This window comes from Heptranchias perlo, unplaced genomic scaffold, assembly GCF_035084215.1.
Source record: "Heptranchias perlo isolate sHepPer1 unplaced genomic scaffold, sHepPer1.hap1 HAP1_SCAFFOLD_401, whole genome shotgun sequence".
Lineage (NCBI taxonomy): Eukaryota > Metazoa > Chordata > Chondrichthyes > Hexanchiformes > Hexanchidae > Heptranchias > Heptranchias perlo.
Window position 1 is genome coordinate 155,641 of NW_027139413.1, and position 14,016 is coordinate 169,656.

Below are 14,016 nucleotides of genomic sequence, written 5' to 3' on the forward strand. Positions count from 1 at the left end.
TATCTGTCCAGGTTCATACATACGAATTAAGAGCAGGAGTAGGCCATTCAGCCCCTCGAGCCTGCTCTGCCATTTGATAAGACCATGGCTGATCTGATTGTGACCACAACCCGACTTTCCCATGTACCAACGATAACCTTTGACTCCCTTGTTAATCAGGAATCTATATAACTTAGCCATAAAAATATTCAATGACCCTGCCTCCGCTGTTCTCTGGAGAAGGGAGATCCACAGACTCACGAGACTCAGAGAAAAATTTCTCCTCATCTCCATCTTAAATGGGAGACCCCTTATTTTTAAACTGGTTCTAGTTTCTCCCACAAGGGAGCAGTTCAGTAACACATGATTCTGTGCTTTATGGGCTGTTACCAGGGCAGCACTCCGAGACAGATATCAACTGCTACTGGAAGACCATCAACTCGGTGAAATACGCCTTTTGGTCTGCCCGAAATTTGCTGGTCTTCCAGCACAAGGAGCTGTCCTCGACCGAGTGTTGCAGACTGGCACATTCCAAGGTCCAGGACTACGTGCTCAGGGATGCACTGAAACTGGGTGCGGCCGCCGCAAAGGCTCTGTGGGGAAAGGCCAGCACTTTGAGCTCTCCCGCAATTGTAAACCGAGGGGCTGCAATCAGGGAAAACCCACCTCGGGCAGAATGTAAAATAAAAATTTATGTAATGAAATGTAATGTACCTGTAATGAATCTGTAATCAATAAGCTTATTGATTGTAATGCAATAAGGCACCCTAGAGTGTCATGAACTGTAATTATGAACAATGTGTAACTGTATTGTTGGAATCATAATTGAACTGTACTTTATGTATCTTGCAAATTGTATAATCTGTATTGTGTATGTTTGAAATGTGATATGACAACTGTATTGTATGTATTGTTACAAATTTTATGAATAAAGTATATTTTTTGAAAAAAAATCTGTTCTTATCAGTTTAATATCTGATACGTCCCCTATCTGGGGACCGTATATTAAATTGATTTTTGGAACAGGGAGATGGAATAGGGGCTTGCTCCGTCCACTCCACGCATCGACCCAGTATTGCAGTGTCTCTGGGAATGGTGCACCTCCCTGTGGGGAGATATTCAAAATGAAAAACAGGTTTTTCCAGTGTCTCTGTATGTATTATTATTGAGAATAAAGTTGATATTTTGTACTTAAAATGTGGAATAAATCCTCAATTAAAGCTGTGAAGATTAACTGGCTAAATATTGAGGTGGAGATGATATTGAAGATTTCCAAACTGGACCTGAAACCTAAACTGACCAGAATTACAAAGTGACCCAGAACCCCAATCTCCTGTAGACACTTGCACGACAAGGCAAACATACAATGATACAATCCAAAACTGACACTGCAACATAACTTGACCTAAATCCCCAAACTAACCCTTAATCAGACACTGAACCATTTCCCCAAACTGAAGCAGAACCAGAGCGAGTCACAAACCTAAACTTAACCAGAACCCAACAATGACTCTGAACAAAACAAGCAACAACTCTCAATCTGATCCTCAAACCTAAACAACACGGTGCCCAACACTGGAAGACCCTAAACTCACATACAAACCTCAAATAAACCAGGAACTGTAAAATGACCCAGAGACACAAACCCTACCTGAACCCAAACTAAACTGAACTGAACATGAATGCCCAAACTTCTGAACAACCTCAACTTGATCTGGAACTTAAAAGTGCCCTGGAATCCTGAACATACACAGAACTCTCCATGAACAAGAGCCCTTTGCCCTTCTTGAGACTCTCTGATCCAAAGTACTTTAGAGACCAAAAACACTAAGCTGCACAACACTCGAAATCAGCTCACGAACCCCTAGTGACCCAGAAACCTAAACTGACCTGGAACCCTAAACTGATCCAGAATCCCAAAAGTGACAGGTACCTAAACTGACCATCTACGGAATACTGAGTCAGAACCTCAAATTGACCCAGAATCTTACATTCAACATAACTACAAAGTAACCCACGATTCCAAACTCACATTAAGCCCCAAATGAAAATGTAAATTGAAATGACTGGATACCCTAAACATCCCAAAACACAGTGACCCAGAGCCCTAAATCGACATAAAACCCTAAACCTGTACAGAAACATAAACTGACCCAGACCCTCATACTGACATTTTCCGTGGCCTAAATTGTTACAGCTCCAAAGGAACTCGAGTCAATCCAAGAGCTCCGGCCCTCTGGTTTCCCCTCTCACAGTGGAAGAACGTTAAACTGTTCCAGAATCCTCAACCGACCTGGAACCCGGAACCAAAGCAAAACTGCAACCAACTCAGAATCACAGGCGGATCAAAACCCTAAACTGATCCATTATCCTAAACGGACTCAGAATATTAAAATACGGCAAACCCGAAACAGACCCGAAACACCAAGCAGACCTGGAAACCCGACCTGGCCCAGAACCCTAGCTGACTCCACTGGTTCACTTGTTATTTCTGTAGTTTGTTTCAGGTTCTTCTGCTGTTTTTAAGATATGATGTAATGTTAGGGATCATTGAGATCAGTCTGTGAGGATCAGTCTTTGCCGGGGTCCTGTGGAATATTTTGCAGTGCTGGGTGTTTTTGGATGTGTGGAGAATGTTAGTCTTGAGGGTCCTGAGTAAATTGGAGCTCTTGTGGTCAGTTTGAGTGCAGTATGTTACAACCAGATACTGAGCCAGAAACTCAAAACAACACAGAATCTCAAATTGACCAAACTAACCCAGAATATAAAACTGAACTGGGAGCCTGAACCAATCCCAATTCTAAAGTGACCAACTCATGTAAAATGAATTATAAACATAAAGAAAAGCCAAGAACCCAAATTTGTGTTGAAACTGAAAACAAGCCCAGAATCCAAGATTGAACCAAAGTCTTACACTGATTCATCAGCCTAAAAATATTCAATGCACGAAACATATCTCGAACCCAGAATGAACCCACATGATGAGGCTGACACCGAAGGCTGAGCGTCAGGGATTTCTACAATCCCAGTGTTGGCATCAGTCTGGGCGTGTTGAGTCATCAGAGATCGTTGTCTATGTTTGTTCTGTGTCAGTTTGTGGGTGTTGTGGTTTGGGGTTTCTCTGCTCAGTATTGCGGTAATGTGCACTGTTTAAGATCCATTTACAGATGCTGTGGTTTGCTGTGACAGTGCAGTTATCATTTTACAGGATGCAGAAGCCCAATGTGTGATGCCATCGTTAGCTTTGGGTGTTTGATCAATGTGTGGATGGTGAGGTAAGTGTATGGGGACTGGGTCAGTTTCTGGGTATTGTGTTTTTTTTTGCAGATGATGTGATCGGTTTGGGGCGTATTGTGGACAGCTTTAGGATGCTGACTCATTTGGGGAGATGGGATAGTCAGTCATTGAACACTGCCTCAGTTATGGTCCCTGAACACAGTTTGCAGTACCAGAGTCAGTTTCAGGGTGCTGTGGTCAGTTTCAGAGATGCATGGTATTAGCGTGAGGTGCTGTATTAGCTTGAGGTGCTGGGCCAGTTAGAGGTACTGTACTACTTGAAGAGCTAGGTTAGGTTAAGGTGCTGGACTAACTTGAGGTGCTAGGTTAGCTTGAAGTGTTGGATAAGTTTGGAGGCTGTATTATTTTGAAGTATTAGGTTATTTAGAGGTTCAGGGCTGGTCTGAGGTACTGCCTTTTTGGAGGTGCTGTTTTTGCTTGAGGTATTAGATTATGTTGAGGTGCTGGATTACTTAGGGCAGCAGCTTTAGTTTGAGGTAATCTATTTGCTGCAAGTGCAGTTTTAGCTTAAGTTACTGGGTTAGTTGGAGGTGCTGTATTAGATTGAGCTGCTGGGATAGTTTCAGCTTTTGTAAATGTCTGAGGTTCTTGATCAGCATGTTTCCAGCCTAACGAGGAAGAAAGCAGTGCTGGATCTCGTTCTGGGGAATGAAGTGGGGCAAGTTTCAATGGGAGAGTGTTTTGGAAACAGTGATCACAATATGATTCGGTTTAGAGTAATTATGGAAAAGTACAAGGACAATGAAAGTTGAAGATACTTAATCGGAAGAGGGTTAATTTCAGTGAGTTGAAAAGGGATCTGGCCCTTATGGAATGGGAACAAAGATTATCAGGTAAAACAGTTAAAGAGCAAAGGGAGGCCTTCAAGGAGGAGATAGTTCAGGTACTTCATCTAACCCTATCAGCATATCCTTCTATTCTTTTCTATGTTTGACTCGTTTATCAATTATCTCCCCTTTTCTATCATAAATGTCTTTACAACTTTTTTGATTTCTGCTTCTAATGTCTTATCCATCTCGTTAGTGTCAATATTGAGGCAAAGCAATGATTCCACATTTCTGCCGTTACCTGTGAGTTTACCTTGTGCATCCCTTAGTGGCCCTACCCCTATCATGATTTTCCTTTTGTTATTTATGTGTCTGTAGAATACTTTACTTTTTAAAAAGTATTTTTTGATAATTTAATTTTGTAATTCCTCTTTGCCTTCCGAATAAGTTTTTTAAAAACTTATTTCCTAACCTCTTCGTATTCCCTTTTGTCATCCTCTTCTTTATTGTCCAGGTGCTGAGTATATGCCTTTTTCTTTAGTTTCAATTCTGATCTTATCTCTTTATTCATCCATGGTATTTCATTATTAGTGTCAGCGTCCGTGGAACAGTATCCCAGTGAGAGACCGTGTCCGTGGAACAGGATCCCAGTGAGTGTCAGTGTCCATGGAACTGTATCTAGTGAGAGTCAGTGTCCGTGGAACTGTATCCCAGTGAGTGTCAGTGTCCGTGAAACTGTATCCCAGTGAGAGACCGTGTCCGTGGAACAGTATCCCAGTGAGAGACCGTGTCCGTGGAATAGTATCCCAGTGAGTGTCAGTGTCCATGGAACTGTATCTAGTGAGAGTCAGTGTCCGTGGAACTTTATCCCAGTGAGTGACAGTGTCCGTGGAACTGTATCCCAGTGAGTGTCAGTGTCCGTGAAACTGTATCCCAGTGTCAGTGTCCACGGAACTGTTCGCAGAGTGTGTCAGGATCCACGGAATAGTATTCGAGTGACAGACAATGTCCATGGAACTGAGAGAGTAGGTCCTCATGGAACTGTTCCCCAGTGAGAGTCAGGGTGCATAGAACTGTTCCCCAGTGAAAGTCAGGGTGCATCGAACTGTTCCCCAGTGAGAGCCAGAGTGCACAGAACTGTACCCCAGTGAGAGTCAGAGTGTACAGAACTGTACCTCAGTGAGAGTAGGTGCCCATGGAAATGTACCCAGTGAGAATCATCGCCCATGGAACTGTACCCCAGTGACTGTCAGGGTCCATGGAACTGTACCCCAGTGACTGTCAGGGTCCATGGAACTGTACCCCAGTGACTGTCAGGGTCCATGGAAGATGGGTTGGTCAGATGGGCGGAACAGTGGCAAATGGAATTTAACCCGGAAAAGTGCGAGGTGATGCACTTTGGAGGGACTAACAAGGCAAGGGAATACACAATGAATGGGAGGACCCTAGGCAAGACAGAGGGTCAGAGGGATCTTGGTGTGCAAGTTCACAGATCTCTGAAGGCGGCGGAACAGGTAGATAAGGTGGTAAAGAAGGCATATGGGATACTTGCCTTTATTAGCCGAGGCATAGAATATAAGAGCAAGGAGGTTATGATGGAGCTGTATAAAACACTGGTTAGGCCACAGCTGGAGTACTGTGTGCAGTTCTGGTCGCCACACTACAGGAAGGATGTGATCGCTTTGGAGAGGGTGCAGAGGAGATTCACCAGGATGTTACCAGGGCTGGAGCGCTTCAGCTATGAAGAGAGACTGGGAAGATTGGGTTTGTTTTCCTTGGAGCAGAGGAGGCTGAGGGGGGACATGATTGAGGTGTACAAAATTATGAGGGGCACAGATAGGATGGATACTAAGGAGCTTTTTCCCTTCGTTGAGGGTTCTATAACAAGGGGACATAGATTCAAGGTAAAAGGCGGGAGGTTCAGAGGGGATTTGAGAAAGAACTTTTTCACCCAGAGGGTGGTTGGAGTCTGGAACTCACTGCCTGAAAGGGTTGTGGAGGCAGGAACCCTCACAACATTCAAGAAGCATTTGGATGAGCACTTGAAATGCCATAGCATACAAGGCTACGGACCAAATGCTGGAATATGGGATTAGAGTAGACAGGGCTGATGGCCGGCGCGGACACGATGGGCCGAAGGGCCTCTATCCGTGCTGTATAACTCTATGACTCTATGACTGTCAGGGTCCATGGAACTGTACCCCAGTGACTGTCAGGGTCCATGGAACTGTACCCCAGTGACTGTCAGGGTCCATGGAACTGTACCCCAGTGACTGTCAGGGTCCATGGAACTGTACCCCAGTGACTGTCAGGGTCCATGGAACTGTACCCCAGTGACTGTCAGGGTCCATGGAACTGTACCCCAGTGACTGTCAGGGTCCATGGAACTGTACCCCAGTGACTGTCAGGGTCCATGGAACTGTACCCCAGTGACTGTCAGGGTCCATGGAACTGTACCCCAGTGACTGTCAGGGTCCATGGAACTGTACCCCAGTGACTGTCAGGGTCCATGGAACTGTACCCCAGTGACTGTCAGGGTCCATGGAACTGTACCCCAGTGACTGTCAGGGTCCATGGAACTGTACCCCAGTGACTGTCAGGGTCCATGGAACTGTACCCCAGTGACTGTCAGGGTCCATGGAATGTACCCCTGTGAATGTAGGCACCATAGAACTGAATCAAGTGAGAGTAAGGGCCCATTGAACTGCACTCTCACCCTCAGGAGTAGATCATTCATTCCCGCGATTCTGTTCTGCCATTCATTTAGATCATGGCTAATCTGTATCTTAACTCTTTTTACCCATCTTGTATATAATGGGCAGCATTTTAGCACCCGCTATCGGGTGCGTTCCTGGCGGGGGGGCCCCCGAAAATTGGGAAATCCCGGAGTGGGACCACGCACTTCTGGGTTCCCCACTGATGCGCCAGCGTGCGCGCGCAGCCCCCGCTGGTGGGAATCCCGCAGGCAATTATAGCCAGCGGGATGCCACTTGAACGTATTTATTTTGCTTGTTCAGGTCATTAACTGACCTGATTCAGGGATTATGTGAGGAGGGGTGGGATTTTAAAGGAAACTGGGACTGTTTCCCACACTGGGGGAAACACTCCCAGTTCAAATGGACCTGTTGCAGCTGTCAGCCTGTGGCAGCTGCAAAGGTCCATTTGACAGGTTGGGGGTGGGGGAGACCCTCACCCATTGTAGGAGGCCACTCAGTCACTTGGGACAAAGTTTGGCCTCCACCACCCTCCTCCTGACAACCAAAGTCACCAACTTGCACACTTACCCCGGGGTCCAGAGATATGTACCTACCTTGCGGACCCCCTCAGATGTACATCTTCCGGATGGGGGCCGCCGTAGCTGCAGTCATGACCTCCTCGGAGGGCGAACAGCATCACCAGCCTCGCCGTCCACCTCTGACACGTGGAGCTCCACAACAGTGCGCTGTGACACGTCCACCTGTACAGCAGGAGGGAGGGCTACCGCAGAGAGAGATGCGTCGCAGAGGGCACTACCCTCGCCACAGGGTCCACAGACCGAGGCTCAGCTTCCTGGACCTCTCTGAGCAGCAGTGCAACGGAGGCTCAGAGTCACTCGACATGTAGTCGTGGACATCTGCAGCCTCCTTCATGCCAAGCTGCTCCTGGCTGGCCCGAGCACCATCTTCTTACCTGTTGCTGTCAAAGTCACCACTGCCCTCAACAACTTCTCCTCCGCATCCTTCCAGGGTGCAACCGGGGACATCGCCGACGTCTCTCAGCCGTCTGCACAAAAGAGCCCTGCAAATGCACCTACACCCACTCTGCAGTGACACAATGGGTGGCATCAGTTGTGGGTCTTAGTGATCCTCAGGAAAGGGCATTATTGCACAAACCAGACAAGATTCGCGAAGACATGGCAGCAGTGGTGCCAATATAATATGTTATGTGAGTTGCTCAGAAATTAAATACAGGTAAACACCATGACAAACCCTCAAACACGCTTGTGCATCCCCTTCATGCTCACGACACGTTTGCCTTATGCTTCCTGCTGCACATATGTGATGCATGCCCTGTGGCTGCAGCACAGGTCGTGGCAGGTTGAGTGAGGCTGACCGTGAAAGAGATGCATGAGAGGGTGAGGATGAGATAGAGCCATGATATTGTATGAGGATTGGGTTGAGTGGTAGTGGCGGGATGAGTACTGGCGAGGTGAGTAGGTGCAGGTAAGATGAGGATGAGGTTTGAGTGGGTATGAGGGGTGATGTGACAGAGTCGTGTTGGCAGTGCAGAAGGAGGTGTGGGCGGTAATGTGGCAGATGGAGTGTAGGGGAATGAGTAAGTGTACTCACTTTGGCTGACCTACTGAGGTCATTGGAGCGCCTCCTGCACTGTATGCAGGTGGGCGATATGTTGGTGGTGCTGGTGACCTCCTCTGCCACCTCGAGCCAGGCCTTCCTGGTGGCAGAGGCAGGCCGCTTCCTCCCGCCCGCCGGGGGGGGGGAAGATCTCTGTCCTCCCCCTCCACCTCACCCCATGTATTGATACCTGGAGTGAGGCATCATTAAACTGGGAGCAGCCTTCCCCCTGGGCTGCTCCATGCTGTAATTTTTTCTATTTGTTGCAGCATGTGTCAGTGGAGGACTGTCCCTTTAAATAGAGCTCCTCCAGCTGACGGATCTGACAGTGCATGCGCAGTCCGCCCGACGCGCAGATCAGCAGTGGGGAACCCGGAAGACCAGGTAAGTGGATCCAATTATGCTACGATCGCGCGGGGAGCTGACTGATTTCACCGGGCGCGTTACCCACGTGCCCGATAGCCCCCCCGCCGAGAACCCGCAGCCCTGGTAACACCGGGCCCAATGTATTCGGATTAGATGTCAATTATCTTCAATCTGTTTTTTTCTGGTTATCAACCCTCCTGTCAGTGCAAACAATTTCTCCTTATTTACTCAAAGGTCAGTTTATTTTTTAAACTTACCTCAGTGTGCCTTGCAGGCTTCTCGACAGGTTCCCCCTGCGGGGTGGCCTCCCTGCTCAGAAGTGGGTTAAATTTCAGGGGTTATGATGTGATCGAGGAGTCCGGCGGGAGACTCGTTAAAAGCCAAGATGAGTGGCGTTAAAACGGCCGATTGACGGGAATGGAGCAGGAAATGGAGCTGCTCCATTTTAACTGCTCCTGCGATCAGGGAGAGTTAAAATCACCCTGTTTCACATTGCATGATAGTCCACATGTGCCACTGGAGGGAAAGCTATAACTGCAAGTTATTCTTGCAGGTGTTATGAATGAGTTCGGGTCTATTCGTAACTATTCACCACATTACTAGTCAATGAAACAATGCATTACTTTGCTTTTAAGTCATACTCCATCTAAAACAAGGGTACGTTTTAATATCTGCGTCTGTCTCTCCCATGTCTGTCTGTCTCTCTCTCCCCGTCTGTCTCTCCCGTGTCTCCGTCTGTGTCTCCTGTCACTCACACATATATTGTGGGGAAAGGCCTGTCGCAATTAAGCCTCAGGCCCTCTCCATCCAAAATAGTGCCATGGTATTTGCCACCTTTTCTGAGGGTGCCTCTGTGTATAAATGTGCCAAGGATCACATGCCAGGCACTGGACTTATGTGGCACATCACCTGTTCTCATTATAATGGACACATTTCAGCTGGCAGAAAGGTACAGGGAGAAATATGTGTTGCTTAATCACCCCTCTGCACCAACAATGTTTCAGTGAGTGATGGGGAGATGGGCTGAGATTTATAAATAGACTTGCAGTACATTCTCTCTCTCTCTCTGGTGTGTAACAGAAATGAGTCACAGTGACAGGAGCAGAAAACTGCTTGGATAGAGGATCTGACACAACACATTAAAGCTGGCGATGACTGGTGTGGCAGGATTGTAAATTTAAAGGGACTTTACCATTTGGCTGGAGAGTTTTTAAGGGAAACGCGACTCCTCGAAGAGTTCACTTCTACCCGCCTGATAAGTTGGCTGTGGTGGACAATTTTCTCCGTGTGGACAATATATTTGCTGAATTGTAAACTATTCCACAGTGATGAACACTGAGCCTCGGTCATTTCTATATCTGAGGCCATTTCTCCCCTTCTCTGGGTCTTAGACCTCCACCATTTCTGGTCTGAATCCAGCCACGAGAAGAGGGTGTCAGAGCAACCTGGGCAATTCTCCCTTGATCTCCCCCCCACCACCTGTGGAGAGTCCCTGCCTCCCTGGCCCAGCCTTTGCTTGGTATCTTCCCCAGTGGTAAGGTCGGGTTTAGAAACATGGCAGGTGGGTGAAAACCCGTATCTTACTGCTGGACCGGTCTTTTAAATTCAATTATAATTTTTATCCCTCAACCAACATCACTAAAACAGATGATCTGGTCATTATCACATTGCTGTTTGTGGGACCTTACTGTGTTCAATGTACTGCCGTGTTTCCGACAGTAAAGCAGCAACTAGACTTTAAAAGTACTTAATTGGTAGAGGAACCATCCAGGGAACAGGCTATTTTAGATCTCGTATTGTGTAATGAGACAGGGTTAATTAATAAACTTATAGTAATGGATCCTCTGGGGGAGAGTGAACATAATACGATAGAATTTCATATTCAGTTTGAGAGTGATGTGCTTAAGTCCGAAACTAGGGTCTGAAACAAACAAAGCCAATTATGTAGGTTTGAGGGGCGAGTTGGCTGAGGTAGATTGGGAAATTAGATTAAAAGATATAACGGCAGACAAACAATGGCAAATATTTAAAGAAATGATTCATAATTCTCAACTAATATACATTCCCTTGAGGAATAAAACTCCACGGGAAAAGTGGTACAATTGTGGCTAATTAGAGAATTTAAGGATAATATTAGATGAAAAGCAGAGGCTTACAATGTAGTCAAAAAGCGTAGTTAGCCTGAGGATTGGGAGAGTTTTAGAAATCAGCAAAGGATGACCAAAAATTCATAAAGAGGGAGAAAATTGAATCTGACAGTAAACCAACAAGAAATATAAAAACAGATTGTAAGAGCTTCCACAAGTATGTGAAAAGGAAGAGATGAGTGAAAGTAATCGTGGGTCCCTTAGAGGCAGAGACAGAAGAAATTATAATGGGGAGTAAGGAAATGGCAGAGATGTGAAACAAATATTTTGTATCTGTCGTCACAGCAGATGACACAAAAAACATACCGGAAACAGTGGGGAACCAAGGGCCTAATGAGAGTGAGGAACTTAAAGTAATTAATATTAGTAAAGAAAAAGTACTGGAGAAATTAATGGGACGAAAAGCCGAGAAACCCCCTGGACCTGATGGCCGACATCCTCGGGTTTTAAAAGAGGTGACTGCAGAGATAGTGGATGCATTGGTTGTGATCTTCCAGAATTCCCCAGATTCTAGAATGGTCCCTGTGGATTGCAAGGCAGCAAATGTAACCGCGCCATTTAAGAAAGGAGTGAGAGAGAAAAGAGGGAACTATAGGCTAGTTAGCTTGACATCAATAGTTAGGGAAAATGCTGGAATCTATCATTAAGGACGTAGTAACAGGGCACCTAGAAAATCAAAATATGATTAGGCAGAGTCATACGGTTTACTCTTCGAGTCATAGAAAGATTACAGCATGGAAGGAGGCCATTCAGCCCATCCAGTCCATGTCAGCTCTGTGCAAGAGCAATCCAGCTAGTCCCATTCCCCCGCCCTATCCCCGTAGCCCTGAAATTTTTTTACTTTCAACTACTTATCCAGTTCCCTTTTAAAGGCCATGATTGAATCTGCCTCCACCACCCCCTCAGGCAGCGCATTCCAGATCATAACCACTCGCTGTGTAAAAACGTTTTACATCATATCACCTTCGGTTCTTTTGCCAATCACCTTAAATCTATGCCCTCTGGTTCTTGACCCTTCAGCCAATGGGAACAGTTTCTCTCTGGACCCTTTATGATTTTGAATACCTCTATCAACTCTCCTCTCAACCTTCTCTGTTCCAAAGAGAACAACCCCAGCTTCTCCAGTCTATCCACATAATTAAAGTCTTTCATCCCTGGAATCATTCTAGTAAATCTCTTCTGCACCCTCTCTGAGGCCTTCACATCTTTACTAAAGTGCAGTGCCCAGAACTGGACACAATATTCCAGTTGTGGTCGAACCAGTATTTTATAAAGGTTCATCATGACTTCCTTAATTGACCGAAAAAAATTATTGGGAGCCACACAGACTGCATCACTTCAAGAAGGCAGCAGCTCACCACCACCTTCTCAAGGACAATTAGGGATGGTTAATAAATTCTGCCATTGCCAGCGACGCCCACATCCCATGAACAAATTAGAAAAAGGATATTAAGGTCCTATTTCCCTTAGCAGAGGGGCCAATAACCAGGGGGCATATATTTCAAGTAATTGGTAGAAGGATTGGAGGGGATCTGTGGATAAATTTTTTCACCCAGAGGGTGGTGTGAGTATGGACCTCACTGGCTAAAAAGGGTGGTAGAGGCAGAAACCCACATCGCTTTTTAAAAAGTACTTCGATGTGCACTTGAAGTGCCGTCACCGACAAGGCTGCGGACCAAGAGTGCGATCAGGCTGGAGAGCTCTTTTTCAGCTGGCACAGACACAATGGCCGAATAGCCTCCTTCTGTGCTGTAAATTTCTATGATTCTATAACTTCTAGGGTCAAATGTGACATGGCAAAAGATACATGTTTATGGTTCCAAAAAAATCTTTACAGAGAGGGAAGAAACAATATAGAGTTCTGCCTGAAAGTGTTGTTCAGACAGACTCCATGAATTATTTTAAATGAGAGTAGTATAAGGACCTTGGAACAGAGGAACATTAAATTGGATGAGGGGAGAGAGGAAAGTCACCTGTTTCTGTCCTGTAAGATCCAAAGCTTCATTGAAAATGAATTCTTGAAGCATTTCTACATGGTATTTTTTTGCAACATTATAAAAATATCCCAAAGTAGTTCTCCTGGTGACCTGGCCAGTGTATGCACTTTGTAAAGTCTCCCTGAAATGTTTATATGTAAATCAGACAACAGTCAGAAGAGGGTAGGATGGACCTACACTACACTTGAATGTATTGTCATCTATTGGGTTTAAAGTTTCCGAACACTATTTATCAATGGTGTGAGGAAGCTCAGTGAAAGTGAGGAGGGGCCGTCTGACTGCAGTTTCCACTGGAAGAAAAATCACCTTCAGTGTGTACAGTGAGCAGAAATGAATTGCTATTGTTAAAAGTTCCCACTAACTTATTGTTATTCTACTTTAACAGAACGAGCCTGGATCTCCTGCTATGTTTAAACACTAAACTTCAGTGATGATAGCTCAAGTAAAATATTACCATGATTTGATTTAAATGGAGGAATGGTTTCCACCTGCCAAAGAATGTTGTCTGAAGCGAGGGTGTTTACTACTAACAGCTCCCATCCTGTTTAATAGACCCCCTGAATGTCTGATTTACCAAAAAGAAAAACCCAGCTCAGTAAAGTTAAACAGTCTCTTATTAATCTGAATATTTTTATGAACAAATTTCAGTATTTCACAAGGCAAGGGTGTCCCAGACATGGATTGGACCCAATTCACTGTAAAGTTATAAAAACACAGCCAGTTTAGCGACCAGGGAACATAAACTAAAAATTAGAAACAGGACTTTCAGGAGTGAAGTTAAGAGACACTTCTCCACGCAAAGAGTGGGAAAAGTTAGGAACACTCTTCCACAAATGGCAGTTGATGCTCGCTCAATTGTTAAATCTATTATCTCAGCTTAAAATTTTGTTGTTATGCAAAGAAGGTAAGGGATATGACTAAGGCAGGTATATGGAGTTATGTCACAGATCAGCCATGGTCTCATTGAATGGTGGACCAGGCTCGAGGGGCTCAATGACCTACTCCTGTTCCTATGACCACCCCTCAAATACAGTGAATGAAAACAATAATGTAATCTGAAAATAGGACTAACGACTTACAGTACAATCCCGAGGGCCTGTCGTGAGGAGAAGCTGAACATAAAGAAACT

The 14,016-nt window shown here is 45.5% G+C and overlaps 1 pseudogene; it reads left to right on the plus strand.

Annotated features, from left to right (window-relative positions):
- Window positions 1–914: 914 nt before the first annotated feature.
- Window positions 915–1,085, plus strand: LOC137312168 (U2 spliceosomal RNA; annotated as a pseudogene).
- Window positions 1,086–14,016: the final 12,931 nt, after the last annotated feature.